The sequence below is a fragment of the Condylura cristata genome, unplaced genomic scaffold, assembly GCF_000260355.1.
Source record: "Condylura cristata isolate star-nosed mole 26May11 unplaced genomic scaffold, ConCri1.0 scaffold00028, whole genome shotgun sequence".
Classification (NCBI taxonomy): Eukaryota; Metazoa; Chordata; class Mammalia; order Eulipotyphla; family Talpidae; genus Condylura; species Condylura cristata.
In genome coordinates, this window is record NW_004567129.1 from 25,331,850 (window position 1) to 25,358,160 (window position 26,311).

General features: G+C 52.3%; 1 protein-coding gene across 2 annotated transcripts in view; it reads left to right on the forward strand.

The window, feature by feature from the left end:
- The window catches only part of CHST8 (carbohydrate (N-acetylgalactosamine 4-0) sulfotransferase 8), a 102,520-nt gene that overhangs the window by 23,605 nt on the left and 52,604 nt on the right, over positions 1-26,311 (forward strand). Inside the window, exon 1 of one of the 2 annotated variants that reach the window (XM_012730755.1) lies at positions 9,104-9,178. The exons of the other annotated variant lie outside the window; for it this stretch is intronic. The gene's annotated coding sequence lies outside the window, so the exon portion shown is untranslated. Of the gene's footprint in view, positions 1-9,103; positions 9,179-26,311 lie in introns of those variants that run through there. 2 annotated transcript variants of the gene reach the window in all.

Consider the following 26,311-nt stretch of genomic DNA (forward strand, 5'->3'; position numbering starts at 1 on the left):
ATATTCTCACTTAATTATTTTTTGTTTTTTGCAATAATTCATCCATTTAATTTGCCATCTCCTGCCCTGATCCTTTGCTTTGTAAGCATGGAAACTACATAGCAACACCTGCCAGGGCTGCCACTCTAGGTCCTTTCATGGAGCCTTGAGTCCCCCCAGCACCTCCATGACCCCCCTTGGGGGCTCTGCAGGATGGGCTTGCCCATCTCAGTCTAGGCTTGCTGCCACAGGCAGCAGGAATTCCTGCAGCACTGGTTTGCTGCCCCTGATTAGCTTCCCCCCAACACCCACAGGCTCCACCCCACCCCATCTTTCTATTTATTTGACCCTTTAGATGGAAATGGGGTGGAAAGGGTTTGGACAATCATGCTTTCTGCCATGCTGCCTTCCAAGTGTGCGAGTTCTCCTTGCTCTGCAGGGCCTCCCGGCATGCTCCAGTGGACGCTGTCCACATACACAAGCGTTCATGGCAGGCAGGAGCGTCCCCAGCGCCCCTGGCCCCAGAGTGGGCACATAGATGCTGTGTAGGACTACACACAGCTGGGCTGATCCTGGGACTGAAGCTCCTCTGCTTCTCTGCTTGTCTACGAGGAGCAGCTCGTTTCCTGCAGGAGACTGCCGGACACTGGCTGTCTGACCACCCGCCTGCGCCCGGCATTTGTGAGCTCATTAAATTGCCCCAGCAAAGCCCTGAGGACGGCTAATGGGCTGACCCCAGGGTGAAGCCACATGTGTGGCCACCCAGTCACCCTGGGTTGTACCAGGTCCTCTCTTCCTGCTGCCTCAAGAATTTGAGCTGGAGCTCGCACCCTGCGGAGGGTCCCTGGAGCTATGAGAGCGGCCGTGCTGTCTGCATAACCACAGCCCAGTCACGCAGGGGATCCCGGCTTCCAGGCAGGAAGCTCAGCCCGGCCACTCAGGCTGCTCCTGGTGGCAAAGCACCGCTCCCACAAATCTGTCCTCCTAAACAGAAACTTGGACACTCACTCCCCCAGCAGCTCTCCCAGAGCCCTGTGCCCCAGAGGGACCCCCTCCACTGCCCTTACCTGCCCCCACCCTCCTTCACCCACACATGCCCCTCCTAGGCCCTGGGGCCCAGTACAGGGCCGTGTGCCATGGTCTCGGGTGGGGCACTGTCTGAGCCTGGCGACCCCGAGGTGGTCCAGCAGGCTGGCAGAGTGGTGCAGTTCTCCTGAGGGCTCCTCGAACAAAGGGGTGAGGTGAAGGTGGAGGGGTGGGCTGAGGGCAGGGGGAAGGCAGAGGGGAGGAAAGAGAGATAACAAGGGGGGGGGGTTGTTGCGCTTGAGCCAAGCTCCAGGCTCTGTCTGTTCCCAACGCCCCGCTTTGCCGCACTGTTCCCAGCGGGTGCCAGCTCTGAATGCCTGTTTAAGTCACTCCACGAAGCTCAGCTTCTCAATCTGTTTTTTATTTGCAAGGGCCAGATTCATCTTCCTTTTTTAAAAGTCAAGCTTCTGAGAAAGTCATTTAAATTCACAGTGATTCTCCTTTCAAATAGCTTCTTTGAATGGCTATTTGGAGTCATGGATCTTAGAGACTCTTCCAGGTTGGGGGTCATGCAAAGACTCCTTGGCCGGGCGCATCTTGGCCCGAGGGCCACCGGCGGGAGGATCTGTAAGTAGATGGGCTGCGTGCCAGGTGCCTGCAGCCCATCCGCTGAAAGGTCACCTTCCACGGGGACCTGTGGACACTGGGTCCTCTTGCTTGGGAAGAAAGAGGCCCGGTTCTGCGAAGCCTGGCAGCCACTCAATGTGTGCATTGAGTTTAGACTTTGCAACACCCACATCTTAGAATATCTTGGACAGTTAAAAAGCATGAGGTGGATGTCTATGTACTACCTGGGGAACTTGTCCAAAAGGTGTTGTTAAGGGAAACAGCAGTCTATGAATAATATGTACATACATATACCATTTATGGCTAAAAAACACATGCAAAACAGCCACTATATATTCTCTATTTACATATTTGTGAGTACATAGCTAGAAAAGAGTCTCGAAGAAATTTTGCCAAAATACCCCAGAGAGGGGTAGACTAGATAGGGGTACTTGTCAATGGGTACCTTAATTGTGTTATTTGAGGTTTTGTTTTCCTTTAAAATGTATTCCTGTGCATGTGTGTGATTAATTTAAAGAGATGTGTGGATTTAGAACCAGAAATATGCATGGTTTACCCGAAGTTTCTAGGATTTTTATTCTCATTTTATTTCCTCTCTCTCTCTATCTCTTTATCTTTGATGATGTTGAATGACTTACCCAAAATCTGTTGGACACTCCAAAAGGTTAGTGACTGATGATTGATAACCACTTATGTTTGTAATGTAGGTCAGAGGTCAGCAAACTTTTGCTTAAAAGACCAGGTAGCTTTGTGAGCCAAAAGCTTTTGGGTTTTCCGCTGAAACAGCACAGGTCTGCTAGGTGTGATAACACAAAGCACCATGTAATCAGGTCATATGAACACAAAGGATGTGGCTGCATCCCAGTAACACTTATTTTGTGGCCCTCCCTGGTGACGCAGCGGGTTAAAGCACTGCACTAAGAAGCTTAAGCCACTTCTGCATGAGTTCTATCCCCACCTGCCCCAGAGGTGACCCACATGGCTCAGCAGACCTCTCCTGGTCCGCCCGCTGCTCCCCTCAGCAGTGTACTTCGTCCATCTGCCTGTTCTGCTCCCCATTCTGTCCCTGGTGAGTCCTGTGGGCTGTAGTTAGCAGACCCTGGCCAAATTGTTCCTTAAGATACAGATGGGTATGAAAATAGACCAAAAGGAAAGTGGGTATTTTTAAACTTTTTAATTTTCTTTCGTTCTTTTGTTTTATTTTCATTGTCATCTTTGTACAGTATTTGACTTCTCCCCTAGACGTAGCCTCCACAGATTTCCTACCACCAGAGCACCCCTAAACCCTCGCCATATTTCCTTGTGATCTCCTTTCTACCCCCTTACTCCCCATCCCATGCTGTATGACACAGGTCTATAATTTGTCTGCAAATTACCCCCAAAAAGTGTTTTTTACCCTTTTATTTGGTTCCTCTGTATTTCTCCTATAAGCGAAAACTTCCCATATTTTTTCTTTTTACTTCTATTTCACTGAGCATAATCCCTTCCAGCTCCACCCATGTTATTGTGAATGGCATGAGTTTATCTTTTTGATTGCTGAGTAATATTCCATTGTGTATATAGACCACATCTTAAGCCAGTCATGTGTTTTGGGCATTTGGGTTGTTTCCATATCTTACCTATTGTAAATAATGCTGCAGTAAGCATGTGGGTGCAAGTGTCCTTTTGAATTGATGCTTTTGTGTCCTTTGTAGGTAGGCATGGAATCACTGGATCAAATAGTAGCTCCATTTTTCATAATTTGAGGAACCTGTACACAGCTTCCCACAGTGATTGGGCCAGTTTGCATTCCCACCAGCAGTGTAGGAGAGTTCCTTTTCCTCTACACCCACACCAGCATTTGTTGCCAGTTTTTTTAAACATGGGCCATTCTCACCAGTGTGAGGTGGTATCTCATTGTCATTTTAACTTACATTTCCCTGCTTATAAGTGATATTGAGCATTTTTTCATATACCTGTTGGTCGTTTGCAGAAAATGGGTAAATTTTAGGCTTTCACCAGGATTGTCATGTTGAAAAAATTGCAGATCTGCAAGAATAAAACCAAACATCGCTCTTCTCAAGCCCTGTCCTGCAGCTGCTCTCAGCCAGACCGAGGTGGGCTGCCAGAGACCAGGAGAAGGCATAGAGAGCCTCCTCAGGGCTGAGTCCTCCATGCCTCCGGAGCTTAGGCTTTCTGGAAGATGCTCCAGCTGTTTCTTGATTCTGTACAAGCTGGGAGGGCTGAGCTCGCACATGGTTGGCCTCTTAAGCCCACGCAGAGGTCAGCTGAGCCTGGTGGGGGTCAGATGCAGGGCAGCTGAGCCCCATCGTGAGGCTCAGGAAGAGACTAGTGGTGTCCCAGAGCTGCATGGTGAAAGCCAGGTCTCTCTGGGGTCAGCCTGGGCGCCACTCAGCTTGCCCCTGATTTGGGCTGAGGGTCACTGTGATGGGCTGCCAGCAGGAAGGGTCCATTACCAGCCTGCTCTGTAGGCCACCAGGATTAGTCACTGGCCCGGAGGTGGAACACGGTGTCTGGCCAGAGATCCTTATGGCTCACAGAACCCAGAGGGCCAGAGGACCCTGGGGGAGGAATCCTTTCCTCCTGCAGATGAATGAGCTGAGTGTGCGAGTGGGTCCCTGCATGCATGCCCTTCCTGTGGCCCCTGCAGATGGGCGTGGCCAGGAAACAATCCCTAATAGAGATTGGGGCTGCCCAGACAAGAGCAGTTATCCCAAAGGAGAATAGAAAGAAGGGGCTGTGAGAGGCTCCCCGCTGTCATGGAGCCCTGGGTTGCCTGTGAGGAGGCAAGGGGAGCCTGCAGAGACAGGAGGAACCAGAGGGGCAGGGCCAGAAGGCGGGGTGGGGGGTGGAGGGCAAGGGGCCGGGCCAGAGGGCCCCAGAAAGGCAGCTGGTCATGGCAGAGGAGATCCCTTTTGTTATCTTAGAATGCTTTGGGGATACACCTGATGAGAGGTTGGTTAAGTGGGTATTTTTCTGGCAGAAACCTCGAGGAAGCCAAACCAGCCAGGACGGGCCAGACTCCATGCGGTCACCGGTGAGCGGGGGCAGGGGTGTGCAGAAACGCCTAGCTGTGCACATACAGAAACGGGGGGAAAACAGGATCACTTCTCCTTCCACCTGTGGGGCTCTTGGAGGGCGACGGGCATGTCCATATTGTCTGCATCCTGGCAGAAGGCGGTCGGCCCCGTGTGACTTTGGCCGGGAGACCCTTTTGCTGTTCCTCCCGCTGGCAAAACCAGTCTTCCGGGACACCTTGGCTGGGACCACGCCCCCCCCATATCCAATGAGGTGGAGAGTGGGGCTCCCCCAGGCTGTGCGCTCTCCGGGTCGGTGGCCAGGTTTCAGGGAGGGCCACAGGTGACCCCGTGGGGTAGAAACCCTGTGCCGCGTGAGTCCACACGGAACACCCTCCCCTGCTGTCAGATGCGCTTCGCACCCTGGAGGTTGGCGCTGGCTCTGTTTGGTAACTTCACCTCGTCTCTATTTTGGTTGCTGCCGCCGCGCTTCTTTCTGCACCTTTCTTCTGGAAGGCCAGGGTGCCAAGCTCCCCCAGCTCCTTCCCATTTGGGTAAATTAAGAAACAAATGCTGCCAAATGGTTCTCATCTCTTTCCCAAGATTATTCGTAACCAGCTTCTTTTCTTTTCCTCCATTGAGTGAACACATTCAAACTAAAATTAAATCATTACCCGAAGCACAGACGACGATCCCGTTCATAATCACATCCTCTTAATTGGCATCCGAGGGCCCGGCTCGTTTTCATGCTTGCTGGAAAATGTCTCAGACACATTTAATGTTTTTAGGTTTAAAGGTCAACGAGACTATCTTACCTTAATTTGACAACTGTGCAAGAAATAACGCAAGACTGGTTTATGTTCAGGTAATGCACAAAGAAATCTATAAATCAGGCCAGGGGAATATTGGATGATGCCATATTGGAACCATCTGCCTTCATTCTCAGAACAATCGATTCCTCAGAGAACACTCAGCCATGTACAGATCTGTGCCCCTGAGTTGTCAGGGAGAAACACTGGCCATTTTTAGAGTCACTTCATAGCCTCCTAAAACAGCAGGGTCTGAGGGGAAGAGTGAGAGGGCTGAGCCCTGCACGTGGCAGGGAGGACCTGGGCGCCTGTGTTCTGTTGTCTTTGCTGGAGAAAGGAGGGTGCTGAGGGTCCCCCCTCCTGTGCCAGGTGGTGGCCCCTCTGCTGCTGTGTGTGGGAAGGCCTCCATGAATGCTGAGGTGGTGTGGAAGGGAATGAACTAAATTGCATCTGAGTGATTGTTGCCAGGGGATGGAGGCTGAGAGCCCGGGCTCCCGGGTTTCCCATGCTGTGCACGCGCCTTGAAGCCCTGCTTCCTCTGGAGAGCTTTCACTGCCCTCTCGGCCCCCAGACTAGGAGAGGGCACAGCTCGGGGAACCCCACCCTCCACCTTGTTGGATGTGGGGGGCGTGGTCCCAGCCAAGGTGTGCGAAATGGGAAGACTGTGGTTTTCTTCTTTGAATGTACTGGTTTGCATATATTTTACATCATTGTTCATTTTTGTATAATGTTTGCTTTCTCTCTCAGGTGTTGTCTCTGTAAAACTCACACCACCAATTCACCCATGCACAATCCCTGGAAGGGGTATGCTCGGTGAAATAAGCCAGAAGGAAAAAGAAAAATATCGGATAGTTTCAATTATAGGAGGGCTGTAGCAGAACTAGATAAGGGAAGACTGTAGTTTTGCCAGTGGGGAGGGGAGACCTGCTGAGCAATTAGGAAAAATTGGGAAAACAGGTGGTATCTTCTTACTTTCCCTGAGGTGGTCCCCAAGACAGCAGCGGTTCTCTGGGGAAAATGGGGGAGGAGGGACAGATCAGGTGACCCTCAGGCAGGTGTACCATTCACTAGGGAAGGCTAGGAGTATTTCTAAGGCTTGGAAAAGATGAATTCATTAGTAGAGACATTGTGGGGCGGAGCGAGGGAGGAAGGTTCCAGACATAAAGCTGTATTTCCATAGTTATAGAAAGGAAAGCCTCCCACAATTTCCCCGCTAAGTGGGGCCCCACCAAATCTTGAGTTGGTGAGATTTTGAGCTTTTCCTCTGTGACACTTGGGTTAGTGCCTTGTGGGCTATCATCATGTGTTTACGTTGCCATGGATACTGCCGTTCCCGTTACACATCGCAAACATAAACCTTTTCTGTTGTAAAGTGAAGATGTGTTTTGAGGGAAAGTTTGGTTTTTGTATTTACTAGAGATTAGCACCGCCCTCCCCCAAAGGAACTGTGAGCCTGTTGCTGCACGAAGGTTGTCCTTTCCAAGAGCCGACTCTGGCGCTCACACTCTGAGCTGGAAAGGAGAGTGGGAGCATCTCCTTCCCCACGGGTGCCAGGGCACTGCGCCTTGGCACAGCGCTTGGGGCTAGACAAATCCACTCGCAGCCCTGCTTCTGGGGGCCCAGCCCAAGTGGGGGCCCGGCCTGCCCATCTCTGGCTGCTGGCTGGAAGGTGGCTTTGTCATCCGCAAAGCCAGATCTGACCACCAAGACTCTTGCTTCTAGCTTCTTGCCCCCTTCGGGAAAGCTGATGTATGAGACTCATATCGAGGAAGGGTTTACACCTCTGACAGAGGTGGGGTGCACCTTCCCCCAGGTGTTGCAAATTGTTGGCAAATTGCCTCGAATCACAATGGACCCAATATCATATGAAATTGATTTGAAAACTGGTTTTTCTTTTTATTTCCCTCTGCTTCTGTGAAAGAAAGCAGCTGTGGAACACATCATCAGGATCTGAAATACTTGTCATCTCTCTGCACAAAACCTCTGCAATCTGAAAGATACCAGACCTCACCCATGAGAGACTCCCTCACAACCCACACCTTGGCGGATAGACCCACCATGGCCATGAAGCCGAGGGGGTGTTTGCAGGAATTTATTAGTGTCAAACCAGGGGCCCTCCCAGGTGGCACAGGGGGTTAACACACAGCACTATGAAGCGGTCCGCAGCCACTGCAGCAGGAGTTCGATCCCCAGCCAGGGAGGTGACCCACCGGTGTGGCAGACCTCTCCTGACCCACCCGTTGTTCCCCTCAGCAATGTATTTCAGCCGATCTGCCTGTTCTGCTCCCCACTCTGTCTCTGGTGAATCCTTTCACCACCACCCCCACACCTCTAGCCTGTACCCCAGTTCTTGTAAATGAAATCAAGGAAACTGTCAAACTAGCAACTTAGTGAGGTGTCAGGCTAATGTTCTGCAGGTCAAATCTGTACTTGACTATTAGTTGTGCTGAATGAAAGACAAAGAAAGCCTGCCTGGGTAGTGGCAGGGAGCATGGCCTGGCTGAAGAGGCAGCCAGAGATGAAATGCTGTTTTCCTGAGTCTGGGAGACTCCAAAAGAATTGGTTATGTTTCTGAACTGGAGTCAAATTTCTTCGAAGTAAATGAGCTAAATTGGAAAACAATATTAGACTTCCATTATGGGAACCAGCAATGCCAAATTCAAGACAAGAATGTGTGTGTGTGTGCGCACGCACAAGGGGAAAACTCAAATCATTTCAGAATCTATCCCATCAATTTCTAACATTTTGCCAATTTTTAAAGACATCAACCCTGCTAGTGAAGTAATTAAAAAAAACAAACAAAAAGCCCAAAACCAATGCCTCAGGTGCCCTGCTTTTATTCCTGATTCTATGAAGATTTGAATGCCAGCGAATTCAAATCGCAAACTGGTTCTGATGGTCTGAATGGAAGTGGTCAAAAGTGTACAGTGAGTAGAAGGGTGGAAATCACCATATTTTTTTTAAAGATTTATTTATTTGTGCATACAGAACTGGGGTACAGGCCAGAGGCTCAGGGGCAGTGAAAGGCTTCACCAGAGACAGAGTAGGGAGCAGAACAGGCAGATCGATGACGTCCACTGCTGAGGGGAGCAGCGGGAGGGTCAGGAGAGGTCTGCCACGCCATGTGGTCACCTCCAGGGCAGGTGGGAATCGAACTCATGAGGAAGTGGCTTTAGCTTCTCAGTGCTGTGCTTTAACCCGCTGCGCCACCAGGGAGGGCCAAAATCACCATATTTTTAATCCCGACGTGGAAGCACCAATTGCACCGAGCTTTCAGAATTGATCATCTGATGGCACCTGCCTGGCAGGCGAGCAGACGTGACGGATGTAGTCTTACAGACATGGAACTTCAGATAAACACCATCCTGTTGCTCATCAAAACAGTGGCCATCAGTGGTCGCCCAAGGCCAGCGCCGGGGCAGGGTGAGGCCACTTATCTCCCTTCTTGCTGAAGCGTCTCCTAGGAACACACTTTCTGTGGGTCTGTCCATAGTCTGGGCTCTGAGACATCTCCCAGAGACTGCTATTAGAAGTTTCCACTGTTTCCATTTCTCACTGGCCCTGGGTCTTTGCTAACTGATATCCACGGGCCGGTTGTTTCCCCAGCTCCAGGTGGATTGCCTGGCCCAAGAAAGAAGCACTTTGGGGAACTCTGTTCATCATCCACAAAACAGCAGTGAACACCAGGGAGCACTCGCCGTGTGCCCAGCGCTACTCCAGGTAGCCAGTTGTCTGTTTTGTGTATTATTGCCACCATTTTGCAGATGAGAAGACCAAGGCACAGAGAGCGAAGTCATATGCCCAGAGTGACTCAGTGGGTTAGTGATCGAGTCAGGATTGGCCCCCAGGCTGCCTGGGGGCTCCCAGGCCTGCTTTCCCCACCCCCATCTCACTCACACATAAGCAGCTGCATGTCTGGGTATGAGAACACACAGGGAGAGCCAGGCTTGAGGAGGAGGGTGGCTGACTGTTTTTCCAGACCCAGATTGCTCACATCAGAAAAGCACATGGCCAGCAAGTGGGCCTAAAACACACATTGATATCAGAGCATCAAAGTAGAAACCATGTCATTTTCAACATCAAAATAAATCCTTCTTCTGAAAGCACCACTTCTCAGAAGAGTGACAGACTCGGATTCTTGTTTGGTAGCTGAGATTCTTCACCTGTTACGGCTATGATGGTGGCCTCTTCTCTGGCCTCCCTCGCTGCCTGTCTGACCAAAGGCGTCATGCTGTAGCCCAGGTCCAATGAGCCCTTCCCCTGCTCCCACCCACTCAGAGGAAAGCCTGGCAACCTCCCACCGGCCCACCTACCTGGCCTCATTACTTCTCCTTTACCGATCTCCTTTATCTTCACTTCAGACATGCTGTGTGTCAGGAAAGTGCCCACCGAGGAGCTTTGCACAGGCTGTTCCCTAGGTGTGTGCGTGTTCAGATGACACCTTCTCAGTGACGCTTTCTCCCACATTCCTGCCTCCAACCTCTAACCACTCTCCATTCTCTTCACGCTGGTCTATTTGTCTTTTCTCCATAGCATTTTTCATTTGCTAATTTTTTAAAGGTTTATTTATTTATGCATACAAGAACTGGGGTACAGGCCAGACCTGCAATGCGGCGTGGGGGGTTGGGGAGGTGAGAGGATCCACTAGAGACAGAGTGGGAGCAGAACAGACAGATTGAATGAAATACACTGCTGAGGGGAGCAGCGGGGGAGACAGGAGAGGTCTGTTGCGCCCTGTGGGTCACCTCCCTGGCCGGGGATCAAACTCATGCTGCAACAGCTATGGATAGCTTCATAGTTCTGTGCTTTAACCACTGCACACCAGGTAAGGCCCTTACCTGTTGATTTATATAACTTGCTAATTTATTATTTTTCGGTGCTATCTCTCTCATGTTGGAGTGTGACTCTATGAGGACAAGATACTTGTCTGTTGTGTTTGGTGATGGATCCCTTGCCTAGAACAGCGCCAGGTATGTCCTCGGTGCTCATTACATGTTTATTAGGCTTGTCTTTACCCCAAAGGGCTAGGGAGAGAAGGTAGTAAGGAGGGGTACAAAGGTGACCCCCAAATATTGGTAATTGTTTTACTCTCTACCCTGAGGCTGAGTGCACTGGCTGTCCTTTGTATTGTTTATTTACTTTTTGTTCATCTGAAATGTTCCATGATGAGTTTTCAAGCATCAAACAGGATCAAAGAGTAAACGTGCATAGGGTTTTGCCTGAGTGGGATAGGCTTCCTTCACATCAGAACATATTGCTTGGTGTCCGAGTCCCTTCAGCTATCGGCGCTGGTCTGGAGCAGAGGCCTGTGTGCCCAGGGTGGGGTGGAGGGGCAGGAGGAGAAGGCGGGCTGGGCTCAAAGGGAAGTGAAATAACAGGAACCCAGGGCTGACCATCGAAACAGTGGGGGATCGATGAGAAACAAGACCCTGAGCCAAGAAGGCCCAGCACCTCCCTGGGCCAGCTCCTGGCCACAGGTGGATTACCAATCACAATATTGGGGGTCACTCTGACAGTCCTTGCAGAGGGCATGTGTCTCCTGTTTGCAACAAGAGAGACAGAGAAATGATGTTTTCTGAGCCACCAGGACTGAACTGGGAAGGACTGAGTCCAGGGCCTGGTTGAAGATGCCAGAGAACCTCTCCGGGTCCGTACTGGAACTGGGAGCCAGACACCTCCGTGCCATAAGCCCCCCAAGGCTTGCCCGATGCTGAAGGGGGCCCGTCCTAACTGGATTGGGGCAGGCATAGGTATCCTGTCCCCACCTGTATCTACGTGAGTCCCCAAACAGTGGCCACCAGGCCGGGGACATCTGAATGTATGGAAGGGGTTGAAGGGCCTCAAGACGTTGGCTGCTGAGTAAGACAGAATTCAGCTCCCAGGCTGCAACCGTCATGAGATGGTTTCCTCATCACATTTCATTAATGACCCTAATGCTGAGTGGGCGCGCCCCCTGGTGTGGATACTGCCCGGCAGGGAGCTAATCCAGGCTCCTGTCTCGTCTCTGTCTCCCACGGGGTGGGCCACCTCTCCGACGTGGCTCAATGCCTGGGTGAGCACCACTCCTCCAGCGGCGTGCCATTGATCAGACCAGGCGGAAAACAAGTGACTGTGATCGGGATGAGTGAATATTCATTTAGAAATGTCAATGAGCGAGGGGAGATGATGTCTGCAGTGACTTGCCTAGCGGGATCGATTCCGGGAGGGAGGGGAACCAGATGTCTCCAGGGACAGAGGCCTCAGGTCGGGAACCCTGGCGGGGAGAGCCGCCAGAGACATCTGGAACTGGGAGCCAGACACCTCCGTGCCACAAGCCCCCCAGGCTTGCCTGATGCTGAAGGGGGCCCGTCCTAACTGGATTGGGGCAGGCACAGGTATCCTGTGCCCACCTGTATCTACAGTGGCCACCAGGTCGGGAACATCTGAATGTATGGAAGGGGTTGAAGGGCCTCAAGACGTTGGCTGCTGGAGGAGAGGAGGGGTCTCCAAAGCCCGTCTCAACCCAGGTGTTCTACCCCCCTCGTGGGCACTCTGGGGACAGAGGCCCCGGGAGGCCGCGTGGTTGAGACTGGATCCTGCTCTCCCGGAACAGTGGACAGATAACAGCCAGGAGTTGGGTTCCACCCGCTTCCCTCTGGGAGCCCTGTTCCCTGCCCGAAGCTTCCTAGACAGAGCTGGGGGGTCATCTCTTGGCCTGGGAGGCCAGGAGCCCTGGCTGCTCGCTGTCAGGTGACTGTCACTTAGGAGCAGCCTCCCCGGCACCGGCCCCAATTAGCCATCTGCAGGAGCGCCGTCAGCGTGGGGGAGGGCCCCAGTCCCGTTTCTCTGTGCAGACTGCTCAGCTAATGAGGGGGTTTGTGAAATTTTTAATTATGGCTTCCATGCCTCGCTTAATTATTTGCATATGGCTTTTACAAGTGGGAAGAGGACGTCTGCGTGCAGCGCTTCTCCTCAGCCCCACGTTTGACTTTAATTAAAGGCAGAACCTGAGGTCTTTCCATCACTAATGATCGTGGAAAATTAGCTTCCAAGTCCCAGGGGTCACAGAGTGATGCACCCTGAGGCGGAGAGGGGATGCACGGGCCGTGGAGCCGGAGGCACAGATGGCAGCCGGCCCTGCTGGGCTGTCAAGGGGTGCTCCCTCCAGCTCGCCCTCTCTCCGCCTTCCCTCCAGGCCTGGGTGGGGAAGGGAGCTGTGCTGGGAGTGGGGGTGGGGGTGCAGGCAGGAAGGGGGGCAAGTGGGGGGAGCTGGGGTGAGGACTGCTCATGGACATGTTCCTGGAGGAGCGTGGGAGTGGCCTGGGGCTGCTGGGCCGCTCTGGTGGATTCTGGGAAGCCCGCAGGTGCAGGTGCACCACCCATGCCCATACCTGCAGGCGTTGGCTCATGCGCACAGATGCACAGTGTGCCCGCTCCCTCCGTGCGTGGCGTCACCAACACGCTGTTCTCACGCACACGTGTGCACGTGCAAAACCTGAACCTGTCAAGCCTCGAGTTTCTGTCCCTGGAGCTCTCTGCCAGGCCACTGTCGGCCTGGGACTTGGTGCTTTGGCAGGGTGCGCTTGCCTGGGAGGGGGCAGACCGAGTGGGCTGAAGAGGACTTCTGACGGGACCACCTCCTCACCCGCTGGCGCAGGTCTGCAGTGCCCTACATCCGGGATGTGGCTTCTATGGGCTACAGGGAAGAACTTTCTTTGGACTCAAACCCAAATGCAAATCTGACTGCACCACTGCGACCATGGGTGTGTTCAGAAGCCTCTCTGAGTCTCAAACTTAAGTTCATACAGAACTGGGGTACAGGCCAGAGATGCGGAGGGTGAGAGGATTCACCTGAGACAGAGTGGGGAGTAGAACAGGCAGATTGATGAAGCACACTGCTGAGGGGAGCAGCGGGCGGGTCAGGAGAGGTCTGCTGCACCGTGTGGTCACCTCCGGGGCAGGTGGGGATCGAACTCATGCGGAAGTGGCTTAGGCTTCTTAGTGCTGTGCTTTAACCCGCTGCACCACCAGGAAGGGCCGGCTTTTTTTTTTTTTTTAAAGATTTATTTATTCTCTCTGGTGAGAGGATTCACCAGAGACAGAGTGGGGAGCAGAACAGGCAGACTGACGAAGTACACTGCTGAGGGGAGCAGTGGGCGGTCAGGAGAGGTCTGCCGCGCCATGTGGTCACCTCCGGGGTGGGGATCAAACTCACGATGAAGGGATTGCAGCCAGCTTGCAGTTCTGCATTCTAACCCACTGGGCCACCAGGGAGGGCCCTCCAGAGGCTTTTACATGGCACAGAGAATGCACAGTGGACTTGGATGCTAACTCCATGACACCCTTCCTGCTTGTCTCCTGAGATTTGGGGAGGGACGAGTCATACACCAGCCCCTAGGAAGGAAGTTCCACTCCACTGGCTCTTAACCCAGGTCAATGTCCAGCTCAAAGTGTTCTCGCCACCTCAGGCATTGTATCAGGAAGGTGCCATTGGCTTAGCGCCCAGATACCTTGTTCCACAGTTGGGGCTCTCTCCCCACCGAGCCAGATTTTCTGTTCCTCACCTCCAAATACATCCTGTGTGTCCCAGGGTTCATGTCAAATGTGTGGCCTGTCACCACCTGCACACAGCTGATGGCAACCATTGGACCCGGCCATAGCTGCCCATTGCCTGCCCCACTGAAGATGCTGCCACATTGTTAAAGCCTGATTCCCTGCCACAGGGGCTGTATTGGGACTGCCCTAAGAGATACCACAGACTGGGGGGCTTCTTGGCTCAGGAGTGCAGTCTGGAAGTCTGAGAGCAGGGCTGGTTCCTTTAAGGGTGGTGAGGGGGAGTCTTCCTGCTTTTGGAGGTTTGGGGCAGTCTTTGGCAGTCCTGAGTTTACAGATCTCTGTCCTCACATGACATTCTCCCCATGTACATGTCCGTGTCCAGAACCCCCCTTTTTCTAAGGACACCAGTCATACTAGATTAGGACCTCTTCATACTCATCTTAGTAATGGTATCTGCAATGACTGCCTCCAAGTAAGGTCACATTCTGAGGTTCGGGGGTTAGGACGTCAATGTATGAATGTGGGCAGAGTATGCCATGCCACCCGTCCAGCTGATGCACAGACTTCCTCCTCCCTCCGCTGATTTGACATGTTCCTTGAGCTACTAGCCATCAATTTGTACCCAGAGGTCAGGATTTCCCCAATCTGGGCAATGCCTTTCACAGTAGGGGTGGCAGTGGGGGACCCCAGGCTAAATCCAGTGTGGCCATGCCCTTCCATCGGCCGGGGTAGGTTTGTAAAATGTGCGTTTCTTGCCAATTTGAGAGTCGGGAAATTTCAAGTAGGAATGTCAGTTTCTAAATTGGAAGCTCCGAAGGTCTGGGTCTGCCACCGAGGGACACTGGATGTCATCTTTGAAATAATTTTCATTATAAAAGCACCATATTGTTATTATAGGAAATTGGCTGCTTTAAACAAGTGCTTACTGAACTCCCAGACTGAGCACTCTGGTTTCATCATAAAAATGTATTTCCATCACTGTGCAATATATACAAATATTGAATCAGTGTGCGCCTGAGCAACATAATGTTATGTGTCTATAACACCGCCATTTAAAAATGAGTCTTTCCACCTGCATCTGCCTCATTTCAGCAGTGGTATAAGAAGTCAAGGCTTAAGTGGTCCTTCACAGTGAGGCCCAGGGCACGGGCCTGTGTAGATGCACCCACCAACTGAGGGCTCCCCACAGCCTCAGAATGCCTCTCCAGTCTGGCAAACATGGCACAGAGGGCCAGGGCCAGGGGCCACAGTGGTCTAGCACCTCTGCTGCCTCAGCCTTGAGACTGAGCATTGACAGCATCAAGGGCTTGAGACAGCGGAGAAGAGGCTACAGGCTCAGGGAGAGGAAAAGGAAATCCCCTCTGTGTTGCTCAGGATAAGCAAAGAGGCAGCAAGGTCATTTGAAGAACAGGTGAAAACAGCCATGAAGGAGCCTGTGCCCTGAGGGAGAGGACAGGCCCAGCAGCCCAGCCAACCTGCACCCCAGAAGCATCCCATCACCCCTGTGGTGTCAGTCCCCCAGAGACTTACTGGTTGGGGAAAACTGAAGCCAAGAGATACAAGATGATGATGCCCAAAGTCTCCCAGTGAGACAGTTTAATGCTGAATTGTAGACACTCTTTGCACTAGCTTCTCAGTTACCTATGTAAGGGGAAACCCAGGCCTTAGGAAGTATATAAGACGGTCTCTCACCTGGCCTGAGAGTTGTCACAGAATGATGAGAAGAGGACAGAGTTTGGGGAATTTTGTGGGACACGCCAAGACATTTCAAGCATTAGACAACTGGGGACCCTCAGTGTTTCTACCAGGGGAGTAACAGCAAAAGCACTGCAGGAAACACCTCACTGTTGGCACAAGGATTAAAGACACAGTGCTACTAAGCTATCGCCAGCCACTGCAGTATGAGTTCAATTCCCGGCCAGGGAGGTGACATGGCACAGCAGACCTCTGCTGTGTCCCCGCAGCTCCCCTCAGTAGTGTACCTCGTTGATCTGCCTGTTCTGCTCCTTCTCTGGTGAATCCTCTCACCGCCCCTGGCCTATATGGCAGCTCTTGTATGCATAAATAAATAAAAATAAATCTTAACGACAACAACAAAAAAGTGCTACAGGGCCTGGAGCAAAACTGGGGAACTGTCCAGGCCTCTGGTGCTGAAACAACAGCACTATGGGACCCGAAAAAGATGTATTAACAGGAGCCCAAGACTGTAGTGGATATGAGGGGGGAAAAGGAGAATAGCTTAGGGTGGGCCTCAGTGTCTGGCGTTCCAGCACAGTCTGAAAGAGGGGGAAAGCAGGTAGCTGGAGGATACTTGAAGCACAGGAAGTCAGCTGGAAAGACATGAGGCAGACTCATGCTGAAGAGGCCCTTGCCTCCTGCACAGTCACTAGAACTTCCAGGTCACTGATAACTGTGGCCCCTCCCGGTACCCCAGGATGCCTGGTTGTTCACAGAGCAACCAAGACAGGGCCACCTGACTTCCTTGTTCTGCCGTACTCATAGTCCGAGTCCTCAGACTGAAAGGGACCAGCCAGTTCTGAGAGCTCGAGAGAAAATCGTGCTGGACTAGTTGCGGTCAATAATGTGGTGCCCATCTTCGATTTAGCTCTTCTGTTGCCACAGAGCATGCCTGCTGGACTCCATGTGACCTCAGCTCAAAGGACCCAGCAGATTCTCGTACACAGTGCCCTTCCCCCCTGGCTTCCTTTACTAGCTCTCTCTTTGCTACCACACATTGCCTGAGTGCCTACTCTGTGCCAAGCACTGCTGGCAGCTTGGAACACAAAAGAAAGTCCTCTGGGGCCTCCTTGTGCCAACCACAGGGAGAGGGATTCCCTGGAAAGAAGCCAGACCTCCTTGCCATTCTCTTCTTCTCTGGAGTCTATGGATCATTGCTTACAGCTCAAAAGCAGTTGCACCCTGCCAGGGGCCAGGGCATTCCGGGTTTACTCATACACTCCTTTCTGTCCATATTATACCCCAACTTTCAATTTTGAGTAGTAAATATGCAATTTTTTCCTCCCTGTAATTTTCCCTGCTGTGGCTGAGGATGTCAGAGCAGCTGGAAAATGTGAATAGCTCAGTGCTTTCTAAAAGTAAAAGGAGGCCCACAGCATCATGCATTGTCTGCTGCTCTTGGCAAGATCTGGCAGCTCTGCTGGGGGAAGATGCTCTCTAGGCTGTACCGCCAGGGGAACTTTTAACCCGAATGATCCACGTATCCGCCTTCCATTAGCAATGAGATAATTGCTAAGAAGTAATGTGTGTGAGTGTGTGTGCACATGCCTGCATGTGTGTGGCAGGGATGTTAGCAGAGGTGAAGCGAGGGTATCTGCTTATGCAGTCAAACTTTCTGCTGTCCCTCTGGAGACTTTCAAACCTTTGTGTCTGAGTAAATGAAGGTCAGCACAGTCTGATCTGTGCTTTTGTTTGAGAGAAGCAGTGGATGGGGTAGAAGGATACTCAAGATTTGAGTCAGGCAGACCTAGAATGGCTTATTTGCTGTATAACCATGGCCACATTGAGTCTTTATTTCCTCATCTGCAGAGCAGAATGGTGGACTAGGAGATGTGGTATACCTAGGTCCCCTTCCAAGAAGCACTTGCTGACCACCCACAGGTCAGTAACCAATTCCCAGCTGCCAACTCCTTCAAGGTCAACCGCCACTCAGCCTGACCCAAGGTCATGCCCTACACTAGGCAAGACTCATGCAGCTACCAGGTAGGGGGGGACATGAAGGAGCAGCCATTTCTGCCTGCTAAGGATGTTCTGACAGCCTGCATCCCCTCTAGCACCCCCAAACGGGTTGCTTGGACCTGCGTCACTGTTCAACTTCTGCAGAGTCTGGTTTCCTCCTTTTCCTTTCAGAGGTTTTGATCCTTAATCAACACCTTGTACCCCAAGCTCCAACTCAGCATCTCCTTACAGAGAACCAAACCTATGACAGATGGGGATAGTGGTTTTCATTGCAAGAGGTCATTGTGCAAGAGCTAAATGGGATGTGTATACAGTATTAATAGTGCCAGGATGACTCAGAAAGTGATAAATGTCTGTGCCTTTTCCTTTCCTTCCCCTAAAACCTGTGACACTAAGTCCCATTCCAGGCCTTGAATAATGAGTTGCTCATCACCTGGGCTATTTATCTGTTTGGATAAAGCCCAGAGAGGAAAGTGTTCCTCAAAGTCAGTGCTAGCTGCTAAGTTGAGGAGCCTGGCTGAGGACTCAGGAGATGGTCTTGTCCTGTGAAGTTTATTATCCATGGATCACATCAGCTCCCTTCAAGGTTCCTCACTGAAAAGAAATTGAGCATGCAAATACTCTTTTATCATAATCACCACGTACCCACAGGATAATTCATAAAAGAGCTGGAAATATATTGAAATTCAATATTGTTTTAGTCCAAATCAATATTAATAATTGTTTGCATTTTGAAAGTGCAATTTGCAATTGAAAAATGCACAAAGATCAACCAGTAGTTGCTAACACATCAAATTTTCCTATTAAAGACATAGTCCCTTAACTTTAAAAATGTTTCTTATACAACAGAGGATGGCACTGATCCATGAAAATGTTATCTATTATTTACGTGCACAACATTAGAATTTGCTTCTATTATGCATGAATTGAAGGACTAGTAACTTTTATTTTTAAGTTCTAGATTTTTTAATTGTTTTTTGAGATCATTACAGATTCGCTGACAGTTGTAGAAGTTATAGAGAAGTCCCATGTATCCTTTATCCTGCTTCCTCCTGTAACTGCCCCCAAGTAGTAGCTTGTAAAGCTACAGCACAATATCTCATTGAGAAGGCTGATGCTGATACAGCCATGAGAGGGGACGTTTCTATCGTCACACAGACACCTTGTGTTGCCCTTTAAAATGAGAGATTTTTTTATAAGTTTATTTTTATATCATTTTGTGACTTTTTCCATCTCAGTTGTAATCCCCATAGGCTTCCCATCACCAGTTCACCTGTGTGCCATCACTACTATAGTCCCATGCACTCCCTCCCACCATTTTTGATCCCATTCCCCACTCTCCCCCTGTAACATGTCTCTGGTATATAGTTGTTCATTATTATTTCCCCCCTGGTCCTTTATGCTCCTGGTATGAGTGAAACCATCCAGTATTTTTCCTTTCTTTCTGGCTTACTTCGCTAAGCATGATCCCTTCCATCTCCATCTATGTTGCTGCAAAAGGCATGAGGTTATCCTTTTTGATAGCTGAGTAATATTCCATTGTGTATAAGTACCACAACTTTTCGATTCAATCAGTCGTCTACTTTTGGGCATTTGGATTGATTCCACGTCTTCCCTATTGTAAACAAAGCAGCAATAAACATGGGGGTGCAGGTGTCCTTTTAAATCAGTGTTTTTGTGTCCTTTGGGTAGATACCTAGGAGTGGGATTGCTGAGTCATATGGAAGCTCCATAAAATGAGAGATTTTTACATGACAAAGGTGACTATGGATGTGTTGGGTGGTCATTAGTCCTGTTGAGATTTCTATCATGAAATAAGATCCTATCCCAGCTGGGCTCAGTGTGGCCATTCAAACATAGAGCCCTGGCCTCCAATTAGGGAGCAGCCCCACGGGGATTTGCTTCAGCCGGGCAGGCCTCAGGGGGTGTGGCTTTGTGGGTCAGAGAGAAGCAGGGGCCACCATTGACAGTTTGACACTTTAATCAAGTACCTTTGCTTCCTCGAATGAGGGAAAGGACTGGTAGCTTTGGCCTACAGGAGCCCACAGGTACCCAGACTCATGACTGGGGATGACAGGTGTGGGTGGGCAACACCATACCAGAGGGCCACCTGAAAGTTGTTTCATGCACATAAAATTTTTAAGGTGTCTTTGTTCTCCAAGATATTTGTTTGACACAAGAGCTTCAAGGAACATGGAGGCTCATCTACAGTAGGTATTTTGGTTTTTTGTTCTTTTTAAAAAAGATTTATTTATGCACATAAGAACTGGGGTACAGGCCAGAGGTACGGGGTTGGGGGTAAGCGGATTCACCAGAGACAGAGTGGGGAGCAGAACAGACAGACTGAAATACACTGCTGAGGGGAGCAGCAGGCGGGTCAGGAGAGGTCTGCTGTACCATATGGGTCAGTAACCTGGCTGGGGATTGAACTCATGTTGCAGTGGCTGAGGATAGCTTGATAGTGCTTTGTTTTTAACCCCTGTGCCAACAGGGAGGCCCTGTAGTGGGTATTTTGGGTGAGTACTGCTTCTGAGATGAGAAAAGTCAAATCCTGAGGTCAACAGCTAATTGGAGGGGCAGCCAGGTCTGAAACTTGGACTCGATACTGGTATCTGTCCTGTGACACTGGCCACTTTGTCGAGACTGCTGGGCTTACAGCAGTGTCCTCGTCATGTATCATATGGACTTGAACTTGACCTCTCAGGTTTTCCTGACACCTAGACACACATAGCAAATCACCTGGGCCATGAGTGAAACTAACAGGTAGAGTGACTTCTGTTCAGTACCGACCTTAATTAAGTCCATTAAAAAATCTTGCAGAGATCTTTTTAGTGTGATGAAATATACGTAATGTAAAATGTAACATTTTAACATTATCCAGCCCCAGAATCTTTTTCATCTTTCCAAACCCATATTCTGCACCCCTTAAGTATTAATTCCCCATTCCTTCCTTCCTGCTATCCCTGGAAGCCACTCTTTCACTTTCTTTCTCTGAACGTGAGTACTCTGGATACCTCCTCTGCGTGGAATCATGCAATATCTGTCCCTGTTAGCTTAGTATCCTCAAGGTCCATCCATGTCTGTGGCTTTGTTTGGGAACTTCCTAACATCCTATTTATTCTAAAGATTTGATGTTAATCCACGTTGTGAAATCTAAGCAATTTGTACATGACTGTGTCTATTATATGCCGTGCATTAATATACATGGGTACTTAGCGATGGAATCCACATTTCACCACGACTTGAAATCTGTCCTGTCCACCTGAGTGTCCTGGTGTGAGCATGTGCTAGGTATATGGGAGCTGTCAGGTGACTTTGGGGTCCCTGGTGAGCCCACTTCCTCACCTCTTCTCTCGTAGAAAGTCCTCTTCGGACTAGTTCCAACCCACACCTGATCAAAACAAACCCACAGCTCCCTGAAACAGAAGTGACCTTTTTAAAATTCCAGGTTCATGGAGTTCCTCCTCCCCCATAGCCCAAACACCTCCATCTATTAACTCGTGCTCATTCACAGGCAGCATACGTTACTGACCACCTTCCCTGTGCCAGGAACTGTGCTGAGTGCCGGGAATACAAAAATGAGAGGGGCTGTGCACTGTTCCGACAGCTTTGAGAGTCTGAGATGGGTGTGGGAATGCAGCCACACGGTGGGGCGAGGGCTGGGAGCTAGACACTCTCATTCCCAAAATGGAGGGTTCCGGATCCACAATCCAGGCCCGGCCAGGGTGGGGCTGGGATGGACTCAGTTTCTTTGCATGCAGGATGTAGAATCACTACCCACTCCTTGTCCCATGAAGTGTCCTGAAAATTAAGAAATCCTGGGCAGAGATGTGGTTAGAACCCTGGTGTGGTTCGAACCCTAACAATAACAATTGAGAACTCTCTGTCTGTACTCCTTGCTCAAGGGCCCCTGGCCACAGATGTGTGCTTTCCAGTTCCCTCCAGCCTCTTTGTGTGAGCAACAGTGGAAAGCAAGGCTGAGGTGCTCCTCGCAGGCTGTCAGCACGGCCTTCCAGGCTGCTTGGGCCTGATTTATGCGTGGGTCTCTGTTTTAGGACTCCCTTTAGTCCACCCCTTGCAGAGAGTGTGGCAAAGGTGGGAAATGGAGGGAGGGAATCCCTGCCTTGTAAAGGAACGGATGCCGGTCTCCCCCAACCCCTCAGGACTGGAGTGCAGCCCCTGCGGCAGGTTGTGCCCTGGCCGGGCACTGGACATTTCAGGACCCAGGTCAGCGCCCCAGGTTAACACCGCCAGGGCCTGGGCATTTCAGGACCGAGGTCAGCGCCCCAAGCCGTCTGGGCAAAAGCAATTCTGAGCCTGCAGCTTTGCCTCTGTCTGAGCTCTTAGAACCATTCGTCATTCTCCCAGAGCTCGCAACTTTATGCCTACGCATAAAAACTGGAGGGACTCGTCCTGGAGTTTGCCACTGCCGCCGCCGCTGCTGTTAGAGCGGTTTTAATTAGCTTCAGGATTTTAATGAGCTGGAATCAAGAAGAGCCCCATCTCAGAAGTAAGCAGGAGCCGCACACACGGAAGAACTGTCTGAGAAAACAGATGGAGGTTGTGTTCTCGGGGGACCGGGCCGTGTGCTCCGTTTTGGTGCAGAGCGAATGAGTTACTGGGGCCAGGAGGCTGAGGCAGGGACCTGGGAGGTGAGCCCCAGCCCCGACCTGGCCCTGCTGGGGGCAGAGCAGAGGCACGGCCCCTCTACAGCCACAGCAGAGCGCTCACTGGGTGCCGGATTCAAGGTGACGACTGTGGCTGGCTCCATTCTCCTCAAGTTGCCATAGCAGCCTCTCTCCGAAGAGCAGATTCTCCTAGAGCCCTCAGCCAGGAGGGACGTCATTGTTCACTCCTGCCTGTGCAAGGAGACTGACTGGACAGAGAACTTTCGGGACCTGAGCTCTGTGTGCCACGTAGGTACCCCATGGACATTGGCCTGGCACCTCCCGCTGCCTCCTGTGGGGCACGGGTGCAGGTCCCCACGGCCAGAGGGGGCCCCTGGCTGACTGGGTGGAGTGTCCAGGTGTTGAAGCGGCTGCAGCCAGGTGCACCTTTGGAGCCGTCCGTCCATCCGTCCGCCTGCTGGCCTTTCGCCACTGGAGGTGCGTGTGTTTTGGCTGAATTCCCAAATCCTTGCTTGTGCCCTGAAACGAATTTTCCCAAAGAGACAAAATTTTGCATCAGATAAATAAGGAAGTGGGAGGAATCCTTGGCCCTGCCCTGGGTCCCAGGAGGTGTTTGCAAAATTAATTGGATTTTTTTTCCCCTTACAGTAAAGCTGGTGACGCCATTCATGCCTTGGGGAGAGATACCTCGGGGGGGACAGGGAACTGTGAGGAGGGCAGGACCTTCTGGAGACTCACTGGGCTGTTTATTTTCCTCGCCTTACCCCTCCCCCATCATCACTTGAATTTTCTTATTGTCTGTTAGCCTTGGGAGGGAGAAGGGGAGGGTTTTCACTTGTCATCAGAGCCGGGCAAGATGCTGCGTGTGGAGCGGTGTATTGTCCCAGGTGGCATGGAGACCTGTAGAGGTTGGGGGTGGGGGCCGGCCGCCTGGCCTGGCCCGTGACAAATGGGCCCCCCAGGAAAGAGGAACTCAACCGGGGACCAGCATCTGCCCACCGCCTTGAAAATAATGTGTGACTTTAAAGACAAGGACCCTCAGGAATAATACGAGGGTCAGCTTTGCACACCCCATGGGGTTTCTGTTGGAGACGCCCCCACTTTTAATGGAGACGCTTCCTGCAGACCGTGATGCTGGCCCCTCGTCAGCACCCCTGGGACACTGAACACCCAGTTGGACTACAGACCAGTCCCCTAGGGAGGAAGCAGAGCAAGTCGGCGATCAGCTGACTCCAGTGAAGCATGCCCTTGTGCTGGGGGGCTGGGGGGGCTCCAGAGGGGTGGCCGGGGCTGCGCTGGGGTGTGTGCAGGGAGAGCCAGGCAGGCGCTACCAGCCGCCTGGTACTGAGAGGTTGCTGGTCTTCTCTTGGGGGCTGACAAAGGAGGGGGTCTCTGAAATGAAGGTCCAGGTCCTGGGGCTGTGTGCTGTGCCCACCGGATTCGGGTGGAGGATGCTCCTCACCTGGCCCTCAGGGCTGCCGGTGCCGGCTCTGTGTGGCAGATCTAGTCAGGGCAGGTTAGAAACATGACAGGACAGAATATGCAGGGCAAGGCACATCAGTACTGGCTGAACTGGGGCAAGGTGAAAGACTGCGGGAAGGACGGCTTTGACCAGCTCCTCGTAGCCATTTCTGCAGCTCCAACTACTGTACAAAACGCCACAATGACCTCACTGGCATCTGAACCCCCTGTTTTTATCAAACCGTCTTTGGGCTGAGATTGGGCAGCCGTGCTGAGGGCAGCTAAACCCAGCTGCTCCAAGCTTGCCCTTTCTTCCCTCTCTCCTTTCCTGGAAATGTCCTAAGGTCAGGTCTCAGGCCCCCCCTAGATCAGATTGGCCTCCTGGCCTGGAGCTGGGCTCAGGAAGCCAAAGTGACAGCAGCATGTGTGTCCATAGGATGGCCAGCAAGGCTTCCCGGCTCGCTCCTTACACCGGGGCCGTGCAGGGATGAGCAGTGGTGCCTGCCGTGTGCAGAGGGCACGTGTATGCGTGCACGTGTGTGTATGCACGTGTGTGTGCGTGTGTGCACATGTGTGAGCCCGCAAGCATGCAAGATCGGCCTGGCCTGCCTCCCTGCCTCCCAGTAGAATCCTATCCCCACCGCCTGGTTGTGTACTATGGATGCCGTAGTATCCCACTCTTTCTGGGTATCCCAAGGGATAAAACGAACTTATTGGCGGGAGGCTCAGAGCGAGGGCAAAAGAGACAAGCTCTGGCCGCCCTCCTCGCCTCCCCCCGCCCCATCCGTCACTCACTCACACTTCCCTGGCAGGCACGCTGGGCCTGTTGAAGCACCTGTCATGGGGGACAGACGGGCTGCAGGCATCAGCCTTGCAAGTGGCCTCATCCCTCACTAGGGCCTGCACTGCTGTCCCTGTGTCCTTCCGGGTCAGTGGAGATTGAATCTGTCCCAGAGGGCCAGGCCCAGGCCGTGAGGAGCTCCAGGAGCCGAGCCTTTGTCGCCCACTGCCAGCTCAGGGCAGGGTGTCTGCGATGCCAGGACGCCAGCGGTCTTGTTTGGGGAGCGAGGTCCTTGTGGTGAGGCCAGGGTCGGCCTGTACTCCAGAGGCAACTCCAGAGACAGCTGAGCCCGACTCCCAGACACGAGAGCCGGGAGCCCCGGGAACCACTTCTCAGCACACCCAGAGGCCGTGCAGAGCACTCCCGCCGTGGAGGCCTGGGGCAGGTTAATTAAAGTTAACTGAGTGAAAAAATAATTACAGGGACTGCAGAGGGGGGAAATCCAAACCTGCAATTTAACACTCCTCAGCCCCAGAGCTTTGCGGAGAGCAGTGTGGTCCTTGGGAATTTTTATCTGGACAGGGAGGCGGGAGGCTTCTCGCACTTTCAGCTCTGTGCCATATACACAGTGGGACAGCAGCCGCACCTGCCTCCCGGGCCGGGTCGGGCCGGGCCGGGCCGGGCCGGGGTGCCAGGTGGCAGACGGGCCCTCGGTCCAGTCGCTGAGCCCAAGGACATCCAGCTGGGGAAATGGCCCAGCCACCCCGCTGTGGTCTCCGAGGCTGCCCGCTGGCCTCAGCACCCCTGGGGTGCTGCCCTGCGATGCAGCGCTGAAAGCTCCCCTGTGGGCTCCTCAGGCAGAACAAGGCTGGGGTCTCTGGGCCCCACAGGTAGGGCTGGGGAAGGGGAGGGGATGGAGTGATGCTCCTCCGAGGGAGGACCCTAGGATAGGGGTGCAGACTCCCACAGGGCTCTCCAGCAGCCCCCGCCACCCGCCTCTCTGCGGGCACTCATGTCTTGGGGGCCCCCATCTTGATCCACAGTCTGCTTCATCTGGGGCTACTTTTTTTAAATAAGATTTATTTATTTGTGCATACAGAACTGGGGTACAGGGCAGAGGTGCTAGGGTGGTGAGAGGATTCACCAGAGGCAGAGCAGGGAGCAGAATAGGCAGATTGCCTGAAACACACTGCTACAGGGAGCAGCAGGGAGACAGGCGAGGTCTGCTGTGCCCTGTGGGTCAGCTCCCCGTCCGGGGATTGAACTCGTGCTGTAGCGGCTACAGACAGCTTCACTGTGCTGCACTTTCACCCATTGTGCCGCTAGGGAGGGCCCATCAGGGTTACCGACTGGTGTCTGGGGTGTTTAGAATCCCTTTCCTTTTGTGAGGACAGGTCACATGGTCTACAGTGTCCGTCCACTGAAACATGAGGGAGGGACCTTGGCACCGCCAACTTCTTGGCCTCTGGGCCTGGGCTCCAAGGGCCACAGCCTGGGCCCGGCTCCGAGGGCCACAGCCTGCCTGAACACCAGGCCCCAGAGCCCCAAGCACAGAGAATCCATCGGGGCCAGCACTTCAGCTTCCGCCACTGGCCAGCAGGACTTGGTTCCTCCAGCCCATCCGTCTGTCTGTCAGGAGGGACAGCTCTTGCTGGCGCTAGGGGTGGTGGGTGGGTGGCAGTCTGCCTCTGGTACCCTCTGGACCTGGGAGTCTCCTTCTCCAGGTCACCTGCTCCGTGGGGACCCCTGTCC